Source organism: Maylandia zebra, linkage group LG10 (genome assembly GCF_041146795.1).
Source record: "Maylandia zebra isolate NMK-2024a linkage group LG10, Mzebra_GT3a, whole genome shotgun sequence".
Lineage (NCBI taxonomy): Eukaryota > Metazoa > Chordata > Actinopteri > Cichliformes > Cichlidae > Maylandia > Maylandia zebra.
Window position 1 is genome coordinate 2684524 of NC_135176.1, and position 18016 is coordinate 2702539.

Sequence of the window (18016 nt, forward strand, 5' to 3'; positions counted from 1 at the left end):
TTACCTTGAGAAGGTAAGGGAGCGCACTCAAACCTCATCCCCAGAAAACAGAAGCTAACCCCAGGCAAGGCAGCGTGATGCATCCCGAGACAACAGGACGGGGATATCTACATAACTGTGTGAGTCAATTGCCTTCAAAAGGTTTATCAATTCACTTGAACCAAAATTACGAACACCCGGTGCTGCAAGAGTTAAGTCTCATTGGGGCCAAGATATAAATTTTATATTTGCCTGGTATCAATGGTTGTTCATCTGCCTTTATTTATTTATTTAAAGAACCCATAGGTGGGAATGTGAGTTGTCTGTCTCTGCGTGTTAGCCCTGCGACAGACAGGCGACCTGTCCAGAGTGCAGGGTATGGTAGCTTGAATAGCAACATACCCAAGGATAAGCAGAAGAGCATGACTGATATGATGAAACTGGGATTTTGTTGCACTTAATTATTGCAAACACAACTAAAACTATAACTGAAACTAAGGATTTTCAAAAAAATAAAAACTAAACTAGCAAACAATTGGTAAAAACTAATTAAAACTGATATAAAATTGAAAATCTGAAGTCAAAACTAAATAAAAATAAAAACTAATGAAAATTGCAAAACTATTAAAACCCTGGTCTGTTGTTGGTGATAGAGAGCCGTATCTCATCCATTTTGTTTGCCAGAGAACGGACAATGGCGAGGAAAATGCTGGGTAAAGGCAGCCGGTGTGGTGGTAGCTTTAGCCTAGCCTGTAGCCCTCCGTACTCATACAGAAAAAATGTTGGGAAAAGCGATCAGGAGAAATTCGGGACAATGAAAAAAGTTGAAGTTTGAGAGAAACTGAATGAGGAAGCAACCTGGCCATACCTAGTGGTAAACAGAGGATATGAAGGGGAAGCATGATGACATTTTAAAGCTGTTGGTAATGGGCTCGAGAGGGCTCAGGAGTAACTTTCTGTTGACATACAATATGGACAGGGGGTGCCCTGACTGGTTACTTCTTACTTCTTTGGAGAATGTGAGGCAAACATTTGAAGATTAAGTGAAGGTCATTGATGTAGAGGTGATGATCTGAAATTTGTAATTTGGTCAAATTACAAAGATGAAGAGAAGTTGAAGGGAGCTTCTGATACTGGAGTTTTTCAATGAGTAGTGATAGCTGAGGTAACGTGGAGAAATAAGCAAGGGGAATCTGTGAGAGATTTTGAAGAAGAAATGCAACTAAGGTAAGATTTTATTGTGGGGATTTTGATAGAAAGGGTTTGATGTGTATTTGAGGAAAAAACTACGCAATGTAATGATCTTGAAGGACGGAAAGAGTAGGTTGAAACAGGAACGAAAGGAATGAAATGAATTCCAAGAGGTTCAGTCAGTGGGCAAAGTGCTGTGAGTAAGGCTGTTAATGATGGCTTCCTGAGATTAAGCTAATGACCTCTGCAAAGCTAGGGTTTAAATCTTAAATATTATGGGTGAATATTAAAGTACTTGGATTGTGTCTAATTCTGCATGTGGTGCAAGGATCTGTCTGGAGAAAGAGACAACAAGAGACGGCCTGGAACATCATCTGCTCTGAGTAAGAATTGGTGGGTGACCGACAGCCACGTAAAGTGATGCATGAAGGACATGATAGATGGGGAGTTGCTTCAGCCTTTGCTATTCAAATTCAAAATTCAAATTTTATTTGTCACGTACACAGTCATACACAGTACGATATGCAGTGAAATGCTTAGACAACTGCTCGTGACCTAAAGAAAAAAAAAGGAAAAGGCTATGAATAAGATAGGAAATAAATATGAAAAATTAAAAAAGGTAAATTTAACTAGGAAGGAATAAAATATAAATTAAGGTTAAAAATGAAATAACTGTACAACACAAATTAGAATGAAGGGTAAATTTAACTGGGAAAGAATAAGAAAATATATAAATTAAAGTTGAAAATAAAATAACTGTACAACAAAATACACAATACACAGTATAGAACTATATAAGAATGTATGAAGAAATATAAATAAATATATATATATATACACAATAACAGCAGCTGTACAAGTATTAACTGGAAATGAAGAATATAGTGACCAGTGTTGTGCAATCCACATTATGTCTTGTGCAGTGCAAATATGCTTAAAGTGATTTAAGTGATGAATGGTAAATGGTAAATGGCCTGTATTTGTATAGCGCTTTTCTAGTCCCTAAGGACCCCAAAGCGCTTTACACAACCTGTCATCCACCCATTCATACACACATTCACACACTGGTGATGGCAAGCTACAATGTAGCCACAGCCACCCTGGGGCGCACTGACAGAGGACAGATGAAGTGAAGACAATGTCCAGAATGTCCAGTGTGTGTGTGTAAGAACTGTATGTGTGGGTCAGTACTGTGTGGTGGTGTGATTGAGAGACCGTATCGCCTGCGGGAAGAAGCTCCTCCTCAGTCTCTCTGTGTTGGTCTTCAGGGAGCGGAATCGCTTTCCTGACCTCAACAGAGAGAACAGTCTGTTGTTGGGATGGCTGAGGTCCTTCACGATCTTCCTGGCCTTGGTCCAGCACCGCCTGCTGTAGATTGAGTGCAGGTCAGGGAGCTCGGAGCGGATGGTGCGCTTAGCTGACCGCACAACCCTCTGTAGAGCTCGTCTGTCCTGCATGGTGCTGTTCCCGAACCAGGTTAAGATGTTTCCCGTCAGGATGCTCTCTATGGTGCACGAGTAAAAGTTCCTGAGCACCTTGGAGGGCAGTTGGAAGTCTCTCATGCGTCTGAGGTGGTAGAGACGCTGACGAGCCTTTTTCACCACGGTGTTGATGTGACAGGACCATGACAGGTCCTGCGTGGTGTGAACTCCGAGGTATTTGAAGCTGTCCACTCTCTCCACTGGGCACTCGTTGATGACAGGGGTCTGGTAGTTCCTCTCCTGCTTAGTGCTGAAGTCCACTATCAGCTCCTTTGTCTTACTGACGTTTAGAAGGAGGTTGCTCCTCTGGCACCAGTTCTCCAGATTCCTAATCTCCTTCAGGTAGGCCGTCTCGTTGTTATCAGAGATCATGTTTAGTGAATAAGGATTAATCTTTCTGCTGCTGTTTGGTGCAAGAGTGAGCAAGTCAAAAGTTTTTGGGGGGTTTAATGTCACTGAGTTTCTCCAAGGGCATAGAAGCCTGAAACCAAATAGTGTTGAGGGTCATGCCAGGACACTACAGGGATGTCCAAGGGCCTTCTGTTTTGTCTTCTGACAAGAGATTGCTTAATTAAGTGAAAACTGACATCAGGGTGGTTAACCCTTGCGCTGGAGGTGATGTGGGAGGAGATAAATCCAGGCTGATAAAAACTCGAAAATCATCAGATGGACCAGATATGATTTGATATACCTTTATTAGTCCCACAAGGGGAAATTTCATAAATTAGATATGGCAACATCTGGTTGTTGTCTTGTTGGTAATTATCCAGCACAAGGCTTTGGAAAGACAGCTGAACATTTTGGGGCTGCTGTCTTTCCAAATGTAAGCCCAACTCTAAAATAGCAAACTGCCTTCCATTTGATTCTAAAGAGGAACCTGAATTCAGGGTGGATTGGCAGGACTTTGAAGGCGCTTGTAATTTTGACTAGCGTGACCTACGATTATTTGCATTTCAGGGAAAAGTCATCTCTAGGAATTAAGCTATTATTGTTTGGGATGAGTCTGATATCTATAATGATTTTTTTCTGGAATATTTTTTTGGTTGCAGTGCCTAATAAACTGTTGAGAAAAGGCGATTAAGGAAAGGCCTAATCATGAATCCCTCGTAAACGTCTTTCATGAAAAACCTTTTATTGAAAAATTGATGAAATATGGTTTAGATAATTTTTTAAGGCTTCTTTCGTTGGTTGAATACTAATAGTAAGTCGTAATTGCTTAGTGGGAATGTGTGGGCAGGCTGGGCAGAAATGGCCACTGGAATGAAGGTAGCAACACTTTGACACTGAGCATCCAAAGTTGTTGAAATTACTGCAAATTGTGCAGTCTCCGAAGTGCATGGTGGATGTAACATTCTGATCTATACTTTGTTGCAGTAGCATGCTATCTTGCTAGCATGCTAACAATATGGGTTCAGGAGTTTTGGGAGGGCACTTGGAGCTAAGTGGGCTTTTGAGTAGGATAATGGAAGCTGTAGTTGGATGGAGGACTGAAAAACTGGAATCTGGGTGTCAGATATGGTAGCAGAGGAAAGCTGTAATGGAGGAATGGTTAAGAATGGAACTGATATTGTGGGGCCAACAGCATAGACTGAATTAGAGGTAAGAGGCAGCTGCATGTAATGGTAGATAGCATTTTGGCAGCTTGGTGGAGGGGAGAAGGAATCTTTTTCTGTTAACTAAACTTGCTTCAGGTTGCTTATGAAGCTGCAAGGCATGCTCTGCTTTTGCCTCTACCTGGAAGAGGATCAGTTTTATTTGTTGTTTGGAACGAGAGTTTTGAGATGCTAAGAATATCTGGAAGAGTTTTGCCTTGTTATTGGAGTTAAAGCTAATAACTCTCTCTTTTAGAGCCAGGCTATGGGACAGTCGAAAATTCTTGATGGCTAATTATTTTCAGGATAATGGAGAAATTTCTGAACCCAACACTGCGATGAACTTGAGTTTCAGGAGAGTTTTATATAGTGAATCATATATATATATATATCTATATATATATCTATATATATATCTATATATATATATATATATATATATATATATATATATATATATTTTATAATTTTGCATGAATTAGTCTGATAATGGAAATACTTGAAAAGTATTCTAACTACAAGTCAGGCAAATTTATCTGTAGGAAGACTCAAATGTATACCTTGTGTACCTTGTATGAAAGCTACTTAACTATTATAATGGGTCACAATACTGTGGTTTAGGATTGAACCCATTAGTTTAGAGTCAGTTATTTGTGTGTGTGGTACAGGAATAAATAGGGATGAATGTTGTAGGAATGGATGTTGTATACGTAAATATACAACAACAAATAATGCATGTATGTTGTATAATTATGGATGAATGGAGTCCATAAATGCAAATGCGAATTCTTACCTTACCTATGTTTACAGCTAACAGACATGACCATTCCAACAACAGATGCTGCTCCACTCCGTATGCATAAACTTGAGGACCAGCAGTTCAGTGATGTCATTTAACTCTAGAAAGAAGAAAACATACAGAGGGTTTAGATTCAACTGATGGCACAACAGAAAATTAATGAGACAAAAGATCTGTTAAAGAGCATTCTTGGTCAAATGTCCTGCATGATCAGCATTTCAAGTCTTTAATTAAAATGATGCGATCTCTAATAAAACTAAAGCTGCTCTCAGACATCAATGCCAGGAAATGATGGGAAGATCAGGGTTTAGACATTGTTCAAAAGTCTCACAGCTAACAGGACAAGGGTTCATGTGTCCAGCATATATGAGGTCGGACACTCGTTGTGAATTCTCCTGCTCTGTTCTCAAATGAGGTCATCCAGACACTATACTGACTTTCTAGTAGGGAACCCTCAGAGAACCTGTTAAATGTGTTAAAATGAAAGTATTTAATGACCTGAACTGACTGCATTTGATGCATAAAGCAAATGCATGTCGAATATCACCTAGAAAGGTTTGGGCTGCATTGCATATGTGATTATATTTTATAATTGGCTCCCTCTAGACTTCCATATGTGAACCAAATGTTTACCATCCCGCTTAAAATAAGATAAATCACTTTTTCATTAGCATTTTTTGTGTGCTTTTGTGAGATTCATTAACAGAAGTGATTTATGTTTGAGGACTAGTCCATATGGATGATTGCAAAAACAAATGCTTTATAGAAGACTTTCATCATGTGTACTTGGGTGTTTTAACTGTTTTCTGCAGTCTAGGCCCCACAGCTTTCAATCTACACAGATATCCTGACAATACAGCCATCCACTCTGTATGCTTTCATTTTCCTCTTCTCTTTAGGCCTCTCTTCATGAGGCATATCCTCTGCTGGTTAATCACAAGTCTTTAGACATCATTAATCCTTGATTAAAGAAGATCAATCCCAGTCTGAGATCAAAGGTTATGCCAGCTAATTAACACATCAGAACAGGACTAATACGGTCATGTTTGAACAGCATGTCATTGATACAGACAAGCTAATTTTCTATACACATCAAGCTGAAAAGCAATGACTCCACCTCACCACCATTTTGTAGCCCTATTTGAAGCCTAATTAAGCTCATGGTTGAGAATAGCCACAGATGTGAAATGATATAACATAAAGGTGTCAGCCTAGCAGTGACAAAAGGTTTAATCGCCATCACATGGCTGTTTGCCCTTTCGTGGTAAATGGACTGGTTCTTATATAGCGCTTTTCTACTCTGTCTGAGCACTCAAAGCACTTTATACAACTAATTCATTCACACAATCACTTCTAAGCTTAAGTACTAAGTATCTAACATTCATACACATCCACACTCCGATGGATGCATCGGAGAGCAACATGGGGTTAGTATCTTGCCCAAGGATATTTGGCATGCAGCCTGGGATCGAACCTTCTGGTTAGTGGCTGATCTGCTCTGCCACCTGAGCTACAGCCACCACACAGCCACCCCCTTTCAGCCCTTTCAGCTTCAGCAGCATGGTTTAGATGGAGATTCTGAGGCTTACCATGCACTGGAGATCTCCCCTAAAAAAGACTGCACTTTTGGAGGAGAGAATGAAACAAATGGAGCTTGATAATCTCTGTCAACAGTTTGAAGAGGACTCAGGCTGATTTGGAATATCAGCAACGTTAGACCCAGGTGAGAGAAGCTCAATGAATTCAGGAGGAGGCACCACAGGGCAGGGAGACCTTAACTAAGCGCTTTGACAGGAGTCACCGTTTAAAGGAAGCAGAGAAAGAGTTGGAAAGAGCCAAACCTCTTACTTCTCTCCTCAAGTCAGAGAGGAGCGATATCTCACCAGAAATGCCACAATTTTCACAGACAGCTTCCGTACGCTAGCTTCACCCTCCCAAATAAGGACAGGGCATGCTCAAATTGCTATGAGTGTCCCCCAGTTTACCATAATGTTCCTACCAATACTGCTAAATGGGAACATCTGTCCCAACACCTGCCGCTGGGCCACTGGCATTATTCATGAGAGGTACCCCTGCGGCCTCTGTACAACACCCACTGGGTCCTGAAGTTATTTCTCCAGGGAGGTCAGCTGTGGCTGCATCTTCAGCTACTCGGTCACCTGGCTTGGCAAGGCAAATCGACTCTGGACCTTTGGTTTCCATCTCCACATCCGCGAGCATAGCACCAGTCCCACCGGTGGCTCAGTCTGTTCAGTTCAGTTCAGGCCAGCCTGAACTGAACTGAATCATCCCTACTCTTCAAACACTGCCGGTTAATGCTGTCTATCCCTCCATACTAGTCATATTCCATCCGCTGGACCAGAACTTCTAATTGCTTCTGTTTATGGCATTCCCAGACCTACATTACCGGTATTTGAAAGTGGAAGGAAGAGTGATTTTGCTCTACTCAAGATGGCATTAGACGACCTGCTGAGTAGTCACACCCACCTTGGTGAGCAGTATAAAAATCAGGTGTTTCTTAGCCAGGCATTTAAAACTCCCTAGTGCTTTACAAATGGCAAACACAACTTGAACTTCCGGCTTGAGTCAACGCTGGTGCATCTGGTTGTCGCTACTCACCGGTACATTTTCGATTATTTGGATTATTTGGATTCAGATTTGAATGAAAAGGGACATTCACACTCAGGCCAGATCAATCTCTGCCAGATATTGATTTGTAACAATTTTCCTCAACGTCTGCTATTTCAGCTGAATGTGCTCTGACATCTTATTCCCAGTGAGCTGCACTAGCTTAACTGTTAGAGCTATTTTAGACTACCCATTCATCGCTCCGGCCAGCACGGCTCCTTTTCCTCCACATCGTCCAAGATGTGGGCGAAGATGTTTTTGAGCTGGTCGGCACTATTGTGGATTCTCCTGATGCTCGTCTGGCTCCTATGGCTGGACTGCTCCGCTATACGGCCACTGAGCTCCTGCGCCTTTGCGGTCAGCTGTCGCTCCCTTCGCCGGCAGAGCTCCACTACCACCCGGACATCACTTTCCAGCCTTGTTGGAGATACATCCATTGTGGGTCCCGCAGGATTTTCCTCTATCCATCCATCCATTCACTTCCGCTTATCCTTTTCAGGGTCGCGGGGGGCGCTGGAGCCTATCCCAGGCTGTCATAGGGCGAGAGGCGGGGTACACCCTGGACAGGTCGCCAATCTGTCGCAGGGCCAACACACAGAGACAAACAACCATTCACACTCACATTCACTCGCACATTCAAACTTAGTGGCAATTTGGATTATCCAATTAACCTATCCCCACAAGCTGCATGTCTTTGGACGGTGGGAGGAAGCCGGAGCCACTAGGTGTGAATGTGCGAGTGAATGGTTGTCTGTCCCTGTGTGTTGGCCCTGTGACAGACTGGCGACCTGTCCAGGGTGTACCCCGCCTGTCGCCCTATGACAGCTGGGATAGGCTCCAGCGCCCCCCGCGACCCTGAAAAGGATAAGCGGAAGCGAATGGATGGATGGACGGACTTCTATTCTACTCCTGGTGATTTGTTGTTATATTATAATAATTGTTTACTCAATGTCCTTGATTCTCTGGCTCCTGTAAAAGCTCACTCTGTTTCCTTCGCTCGCTCTGCTCCCTTGTTTACCTCTGACCTCCGAGCATTGAAGGCCAAAGCTCGGCAGCTAGAGAAAGAAAATGACACCAGGTAGATACAAGAAATCTGGTTTAATTGTTGATGCAGAAATCTACAAATTCCATGTACTTCAGTATAAAGACTCCATCAACAAGGCCAAACAAAGTTTCTACTCAGGTATTGTCAGTTCTTATGAGGGTAACGCAAGGATTTTGTTTTCAGTTCTCAAAAAAACAAATTCAACCCCCCAGCGCTTTACCACCACACTTCTATTCTTCTGAAACCCGTAACTCCTTGATGCTGTTCCTTTAGTACAAAAATTAATAACATTCACCAGCAACTCAGTTCAAATGTTGTGTCTATCCCCTCTCCAGAACCTTTTCTCTATTTTGAGCTGTTTTCCACTTTTCATCTTCCTTATTTATCTGCTATTTCTGAGTTTATATGTAGGTCAAAGCCTGCCACATGTCATCTTGACCCTATGTCTACAGGGAAATCCTGCCTCTCTTGCTTACTCCCACTCATCTTTGCTATCATCCAGTCTTCACTCACCAGCGGTATCGTTCCCTCTTTATTCAAGATTGCTTCAGTCACTCCCATACTGAAAAAACCTTCTTTAGACCGTAACAACTTTAACAACCTCCGTCTGATTTCTAATCTGCCCTTCATCTCTAAAATACTCGAAAAAGTAGTTGCAGCTGAACTTCATTCACACCTGGTTAATAATAACATCTACGAGAGATTTCAATCTGGTTTTCGTTCATGTCACAGTACAGAAACTGCTTTACTTAAAGTCACTAATGATCTTGTAATCGGAGCTGACTCTGGTCTTCTCACCATTCTCATCCTCTTGGATCTGAGCTCAGCCTTCGACACCATCTCTCCTTCCGTCCTTGTAAACAGACTTTCCTCTCTCGGCATCTCTGACACACCCCTAGCCTGGTTTCAATCATATCTCCTTGACCGCTCCCAGTTTATTCAACTGAAATCATTCTGCTCTTGTCTATTCCTGGTCACTTCTGGTGTACCCCAAGGTCCAGTCTTAGGCCCTCTTCTCTTCATAATATACATCCTCCCTCTAGGTACCATTTTCCGCAAATTTGATCTTCACTTTCACTTGCTGATGACATCCAGTCATATTTCTCCTGCGGACCTGATTCCTCCCTCCCACCTTCTCTCTAACAGAATGTCTATCTGAATTTAAATCCTGGTTTAGCTCTAATTTTCTTCAAGCTCAATGAGGAAAAACTGAAATCCTCCTTATTCTCACCAAATCCAACCTTTCGAAGGCGAACCGTTTCTCACTCACTATCCATAACTCAGTTTTCCCTTCTCCTCAGGTTAAGAGCCTTGGTGTCATCCTAGACAGTTCACTTTCCTATAAATCTCACATCACATCTATTTCCATCTACGTAACATTAACAGATTGCTTCCTTCTCTTTCCACCCAGTCTACGTCCATTCTTGTCCACAGTCTTGTTACCTTCCGTATTGACTACTGCAATTCTCTTTTGCATGGTCTCCCCAAAAAATCCCTCCATAAGCTTCAACTGGTTCAGAACTCTGCTGCTCGCATTATCACCAGAACCCCTCCTACCAGCACATCAGCCCTGTTCTTCAGGAACTTCACTGGCTCCCAGTGAAATTCCGGATAATATACAAACTTCTTCTGTTCACCTTCAAGGCCATTCATAACCTCGCACCTCCTTACGTGTCTGACCTGTTAAGCGCTACCTTTTCTGACGCTCACTTCAATCTTCTTCTTCTATCCAGCTTTCTGTGCCTTGCTTCCGCCTCACCACCATGGGAAGCAGAGCTTTTAGCTGCTCTGCTCCCAGGCTGTGGAACTCTCTACCCCCACATATAGGAAACACTGGTGCCCTCTCCCAGTTTACATCTCAACTCAAAACCCATCTGTTCACATCTGCATATTCACTGTGAACCCACTGTTTGTTAATTTTATCTTGTGCTTTTGTTTTATTGTTCTTCATTGTGTTATTGTTCTATTATGTGTTTTTATCTATTGTATAGTGTCCTTGCGTGTTTTGAATGTAGAGCAGAAGTATGGCCAGCCAAGACAGCCAGTCGAGTCAGAGTTGAGTGCAATCTGAAGCACTCCAGCACTGAAAATAGGAGATGCAATTGCCTTTGATGCTTTTGCATTATCTTATGCCAGACCTTTGCTGCAGTGGACACCCATCACCAGTCTTTATGCCCCAAAGGAAGCTGTAATATCTAGTCTTTGCGGCACTGAATGTAGGCTTGCTTGGGCCCCCAGCCAGGCAGATTTCTGCTGCTCTGAAATCCACAAACTGGAACAGGAAGACTACGTAGCCAAGATCTCATTGAAAGAAGCTGGCCAGACAGAGGAATCGTGTTTTATTGCACATCACATGGTGCAGCATAATGGTAAGAACAGGATAGTCTTTAACTGTTCATTGCAATACCATGGTCGGTCACTGGATGACCAGCTTTTACCAAGGCCCTAGTTCCTTCACTCCTTGGTGTACTCATTTTATTTTGCCAGCACGCTGTGGCCGTGAGTGGCGAAATTAAAGGAATGTTCCACCAAGTACGCCTATCACCCCAAGACAGACCACTCTTGCGCTTCCTCTGGAAAGAGATGCACAGAGAAGAGGAGCCATCCGTATATGAGTGGCAAGTATTAACATTAGGGAGAAATTGCAGCCCTTGTTGTGCAGTATAGGCCTTTCAACGCCGTGTCAAGGAGAGCAGGGATGTAACCACCAACCTGGCTAACATAGTTGAGTCATTTTATGTTGACAAAAATGTATGACCAAAGCAGAAGAGGCCAAGTGCTTGGTGGACAGCCTGGAACAGTTGTTAGCAGAAGGAGGATTTGAGATAAGTCAATGGTCCTGTAATATTTCCGCTACCACTGAACATCTTCCACCTGCAGCCAGGTCCACAGCTAGTGACCTCTGGCTGTCAAAGAGCAGTAGTGGCCTTCAAACGCTAACCCTTGGCATGCAGTGGAACTGTCTCACACTGGGCTATAAACAACAATCCAGTGACTTTGCGTCTGTCAGGAGTTGCAGTGCGGATGAGGGAAGGAGGACCCAAACGCTGGACTCACAGGTGGGTGAAGGTTGGTGTTTATTGTAGACAGAGTGAACAGAACAGAAGTAGGAAATGGCTGGTTGGCTGGACGGCTGACTGAATGAAAGACTGACTGACAGAACTGACAGAACTGGGACAACCTAACAGCAACAACATAACATCAATGACGCGACAGTGAACAGAAGGAAACTGAGGACTTAAATACTCTGACTGATGATGACGATTGGAGACCAGTGAGTACACAGCTGAACTTAGTCTGACTAATGATACATGGAAATAACTGGAACACAATACACAGGCGGTATGCTGGCACAGAAAACAGGAAGTGAGAAAACTGAATGTGGGAAATAAACTGAACATGATAAAACTGAAAACGCTGGGTCAACGACCCAGGAAACCTGACAGCGCCTACTCTCAAGAAACTGTATAAGACACTCGCTAGCCAGTGTGACAATTGTTATCCGGGATCTCTGGAAACAAGACCTAGGCTGGGATGACCAGATTAAACCGCAGCACTTTCTCGACCAGTGGTTGACCTGACAGAGGGAACTTGCTCATCTTCCGCACCTACACATTCCCTGACAATACTCATAGACAACATGGACAACTTCATGTATTCTGTGATGCATCAGAGAGGGCCTATGGAGCTGTTGCACTTTGGTACATGAAAAAGGAAAGACCATCTCTGAATGAAGGAGGGGGCCTAAGGGTACATCTTTCGCCATCTTACAATGCTGTGATCGCAGCCATTAACCCTTTAAGACCTACCATAGAACCAAGTCCGCCAGAGCTTATAGTATATTTTTACATGCTGTGGAGCCATTTTTTGGAGCATTTCAAGTTGCTATACATCAATACAACCATTATAGCCCAAATTTTAATAATATGTCTGCATTAAGTACATAGTAATTACATAAATTGCAAAAAAGTGCAATAAACTACAAAAAAAATTTAAAATCGTTTTTGTTTTTTTAACATATATTTCTAGCTAGAGAAATTTAAGAGGCTTATCCCTCAAAACTGTAAATACAAAAAAGTTGCACAAACTAGTTTCCCACCAAAGGAAATTTATTTTAAGTGTCTTCATAGTTTTATTTTTGAGATACACCAATTTTCATATACTGCAGGAAAAACGAAAAAATATATTATAGTGCAAATTTGCAAAATAACAGCATCTGCATCAAAATAAAATATTTCCAGCAGTGCAATATGAGTCCTCAGCATCCCAGAAACGACACAGAAAGTCATAAAGTCAAACATAACTTTTAAAAACACAAGTATAGGCTCACAAGGCCACGATGGTAAAAAACTACATTTCCGCAAAATGACGTCACTTCCGGTTTCGGGCAGGTCATGCCGGACATGCGATAGTTCACGCTGATGGATCTAGGAAGTGTTACAAACAGCTGATCGGATCGGCAAAGCGTGTTTCTGGAATATTATGTTTTTGTTGCTGCAAGTGCTTTTTATGCAGTTTTGGCAAAGCTATATGTGGAAGCAAACTGTGACCTAGGACAAGCTAACGGTTTCATATGCAAAAAAAATTATTGCGCTAGCTTACGTGGTTGCAGTGCTACCAGGATTTAAAAATAGTTACGCAAAATGAAGCGTGTCCGCTCCGACCGGCTTTAAAGGGTTAACCAACTCTCTGTGAATGTCTTTGATCATTGATCAATGGTGTTTGATCAGTGGTTGTTGATCAATGGTCATGAGAATTTGCATATTAATGATCAAGGAACTGACCTCACAGCCCATTGTTCATTCAGTGGGCTGGTTTCAGTCATTGTGCAAATGTACTGTTTATAAGGGAATGCTACGTCCATATAAACAGAATTACACACACACACACACACACACACACACACGCACGCACACACGCACGCACGCACGCACGCACGCACGCACACACACACACACACACGCACGCACGCACGCACGCACGCACGCACACGCACACGCACACACACACGCGCACACACACACACACACACACACACACACAACATTTTGGGATAATATTATCATGTTAGCCATTCTTTGTATAATGTTGGGTGCTAAAATTTTAGGGTTCTTCTGTCTCTCCATGTGATCAGATAATGAACATGCTCTGTCACTCTGAGGAGAATGCAATGTTGTTGAACATTTCAACAGTTGCTGCCAGCAACTTTAAAAAGGCAAGAAAGAATCACCCGCAGATAAGATAAAGAAACACGACATTTAGCTAAAAATGACACAAGATGCTGTGGTCAGAGCTAAAAAACATTATTGAAATTTAAAAAAAAATAGCAGAAACTTTAAAAAAAGCAGTGTCCTGGTCCTGCGTCTATGACCTAAGGTTTTGAGTTCTACTCAGGAGTTTTCTAGTTTACTTATATTATAGTTCTGTATTTTATATTTGTTGTTTTCAGGCTTGTTATTATGTGGTTAAATTGGCGTTTCCTGTCTTCTTATGTCTAGTTTCCTGTGTTAGTTATTGTTGTCTCTCTTTGAAGTCAGTTTTGTCGCTATTTTAATTGTCTGCCACTTCTGTCATGTGTCTGTGTTATCCATGATGTTGTTTTATGAATGTCAAGTTTGGTGTCTCTGTCTCTCTGTCTCTTTGTCTCCCTTGTCCTCGGTTCTCTAGCGTTCGCTCGTGTCTCTAGCTCCCTGGCTCTGTCTGCCTTTCAGCTCTGTCTGCCATGTTTGTGCTTTTGTCTTCCCTGGTCAAGTTGTGTGTCTTAATGTGCTCCTGTGTCTGTTACTTCCTGTTTTACTTTGATAGTCTCCTGCCTCATGTGTACGATGTTCAATTTTGCTTCCATTGTCTCATTAACCTGGATTTGTTCCCTCATTATCCTGTGTTCACGTATTGTCTGAATTTCCCTCTGCTCTTGCTCATGTCATCCATCTAGCTGTGTGCCTGTGTGTCTTGAGCCGAGTAGTTCCAGGTTACAATTGAATTTCAGTTTTTTGTATCTTGTGTTTTGGGAGAGCTCAGCAATAAAGCTGTTTTGGACTTACCCTTGTGATTTTTGGAGACCTGCGTTTGGGTTCTAATCTCCCTGCCACACATCCGATTATGACAAACAGACAAGAGCAGCCAGCAGATAAACTAAAGCATAACAAAATTAAGCTAAAAATTGCAATAACTGGAATAATAAGAACTGCCTCCTCCTGAACAGCACGAACACCAAGAAGCTGCTAATGAAGTTCAGGACCTAAAATACTGTGCCGGTCAATCTGGATAGACAGAGAGCAGATAGACACTGTGCAGAGTAGATGAGGAGGAAGTTAACCAAGATATATATTGATATTTTGCTATATTATGCAATATATATAAAATTTGAAATATTCAAAGCTGAACTTGGTGAATGAGCTTAATTGCAAAAGATTTTCAAAATATCAGCTTAAGTGTGAAAACTGCGAGTACAAAAAAAGAGAAAAATATGCTAAATAAAGCCAACAAAGTATCTAAACTGAGCATTTAGTGAAATTTACATTTTCAAAAAAAAACAACACAAAAAGATGCAAAACCTGGAACTGAAGCTCATCAAGATGAAGAAGAACTGAAACAAGTGCTGAACGAGTGAAAAAGGCCTGAAATAAGCTCAGCCTGAATCTCTAAACTCTAAACAGGCAGTTTCTGATTGGTGGCAGCTTGTGAACACCCCTCTGACACAAACGCACACGCGTATACATCTCCACCAAACAATGTTTACAAATATGGACACACACACGCACCATGGAGTGAACAGTGATTGTGAGAGTGTGGCCTCTGTGTTTCAATGCCAATCATGTCTGAATCAATGTCTGCCTTCTATACAGTCGTTGGTGTGAATCTACTGAATTTGAATCCACCAAGCAGAAGCAGCTTGTTTACTTTTTCGCACCAAAACAACTGTGGCTACTTCATTTAGGAGATGGGACGACTGGAAATAGAGACTTCCAGCTCTGGTTTGAGTGAAATTTGTATCACTTCCCTTTAACTCCCACATCAATGTATCAAAACATAAAAACCTATGTTTCGGTATATAATTTGTGTTGGACGAGTTAAAATTGAGCGAGTAAGAAGAATTTATTTGGACATGAGGAACAGATTCAGAGAGAGTTGTGCACTCTAGCTTAACTGCAGAGAAAACATAGCAAATCACGTGTTTTATAAAAAATCATCATGATGCGACAAAAAACCTGAGCAGGGATTTTATGAAAACGGTAAAAGATAAGCAAAAGCTGAATTATGCCATAATAACCAAATGGTTTGAGAGCATTTTGAGTTTAAATAGTGCTTCTAAGTGAAAGGATGTGGAAATAGTGACGTTTAAAAAACAGCCACGTTTTAACAGATTTCTGGAAGCTTTCCATAACGGGGGCAGAAAATCCATAAAAACCTGAATGTTTTAAAAAGTATAAAAAGTCAGAAATAGCAGAAAATATGACCAGAAAGAGCAGAAGTAGCAAAATACTGTAAAACTTGAATTGCTAAAAGTATGCAGAAGTAGTTAAAGGGCCCAAAACATACGAAAGCTACTTGAGGACGAATAATACTAAAGAATAAAGAGAAACAGGAACACAAAAGTGCATTCATACGATTGTGTTCCTGTTTCTCAACTAGAAAAATAGCCATTTCCTGTGAAAATGCAGTGTGAATTCAGTAATTTATAATAAAATAAAACTTTTTCAGCTGAAAACTGCTGAAGAAGCTGAAGTTACCGCTAAACAACTTGTTCAACTGTGAGAAATTGTCAGAAAAGTGGGAAAGAACAGCCAGCATATAAACTGAAGCATCACAAAATTCAGTGACTGGAGTAATAAGAACTGAACAGCACCAACACCAAGGAGCTGCTAATGGGGTTCATGAGCAGTCTGCATAGATACAGAGTAGAACGACTGTGCAGAACAGATGAGGAGGAAGTTATATATTGATATATTATGCAATATATATTAAATATTTTAAATATTCAAAGCTGAACTTGAGGAATAAGTTTAATTTAATTGAATAAGCTTTTCAAAAATATCAGCCATCTTAAGTGTGAAAACTAAGAGCCAGTGACATTTTATTTTTCAAATGAAAAAAAAAAGATGCAAAATCCGGAGCTGAAGCTCATCAAGATGAAGAAGAACTGAAACAAATGCTGAACGAGAGAAAAAGACCTAAAATAAACTCAGTGTGAATCTATAAACGCTCTATGTAAACAGCAAGCAGTTTCTGATTCAGGGCAGCTAAACACCCCTCACACACACACACACACACACACACACACACACACACACACACACACTCACACACACACACACACACACACACACACCATGGAGTGAACAGTGACTGTGAGAGTATGGTCTCATGGCCTTTGTGTTTCAAGCACTCTGAAGTCCGCTGCTTCCTTGCTCGTCTGTACTTCAGTGAACGGGAGAACGCAGCGCGATCATTCTGCAGTTGGAACAGCAGTGTACTTGATATCATCACAGCGCCGCTCCAGTGTTTTTTCTGCCAAGCCCCATAAATATAACTTTGATTAATATTTGCAATGGAAATCACACATGATATCCAAAAATTTGTTAAATTAATACAAAATTTAAGTAGAAAATTTGCTAAGGAAAAAAACTCTTTTAAGCACTTTGGCAAAATTTGCTTTTACATACAATCTATTTCATAATGTCTAATAAGCTTCATATAGTTAAGCATAATTACAAAATGGCGCCGGTGAGGTCGGCTGCCGTGCTGGATGCTCTGCCCCAACTTCTCCACTTTTTGCAGTTTTTCGTCACTTTTTGCTATATCTGCGATAATCTTGCATGGGCATCATGCAAAACACACAAATCCGCTACAGTAGAGACACTTTGGTTTCTATTGGTCTACAATACACGAACATTTCACCATGTTTAGCTATATATATATATATATATATATATATATATATATATATATATATATATATATATATATATATATATATGTGTGTGTATATATATATATATATGTTTCTCTGTCAAATCTGGAGGTGTTACAATGGAAACATTAACTCCTGACCTCTTAACTCTGAACTCCTACAGGGGCTATGACACCAACAGAGTAAATTCACAGACTCCGCCCCCAGCACGGCTCCAATCGAAGCTGAAGTGAAGCCGTTTCGGAACATTTTGCTCTACATATTTGAGTTGTTTGCCATGCTTGGTAAGTCATTTTTTCAAAGATTGTTTCAATTATTATTATGAGCTTTTACTTCTGTGGCTCTTTGGAGTTGAGACAAAGCTGTGTGAAAGGCATTAGCCATGTT

At 41.3% G+C, this 18016-nt stretch overlaps 1 protein-coding gene across 5 annotated transcripts in view; it reads right to left on the reverse strand.

The window, feature by feature from the left end:
• The window catches only part of b3gat1b (beta-1,3-glucuronyltransferase 1 (glucuronosyltransferase P) b), a 59753-nt gene that overhangs the window by 20244 nt on the left and 21493 nt on the right, over positions 1–18016 (reverse strand). For 3 of the 5 annotated variants that reach the window (XM_023152672.3, XM_012921946.3, XM_004561616.3), the window contains exon 2: positions 5042–5142. The gene's annotated coding sequence lies outside the window, so the exon portion shown is untranslated. Of the gene's footprint in view, positions 1–5036; positions 5143–18016 lie in introns of all 5 variants that reach the window. The other 2 variants (XM_076888895.1, XM_012921945.3) reach the window with 1 other exon arrangement.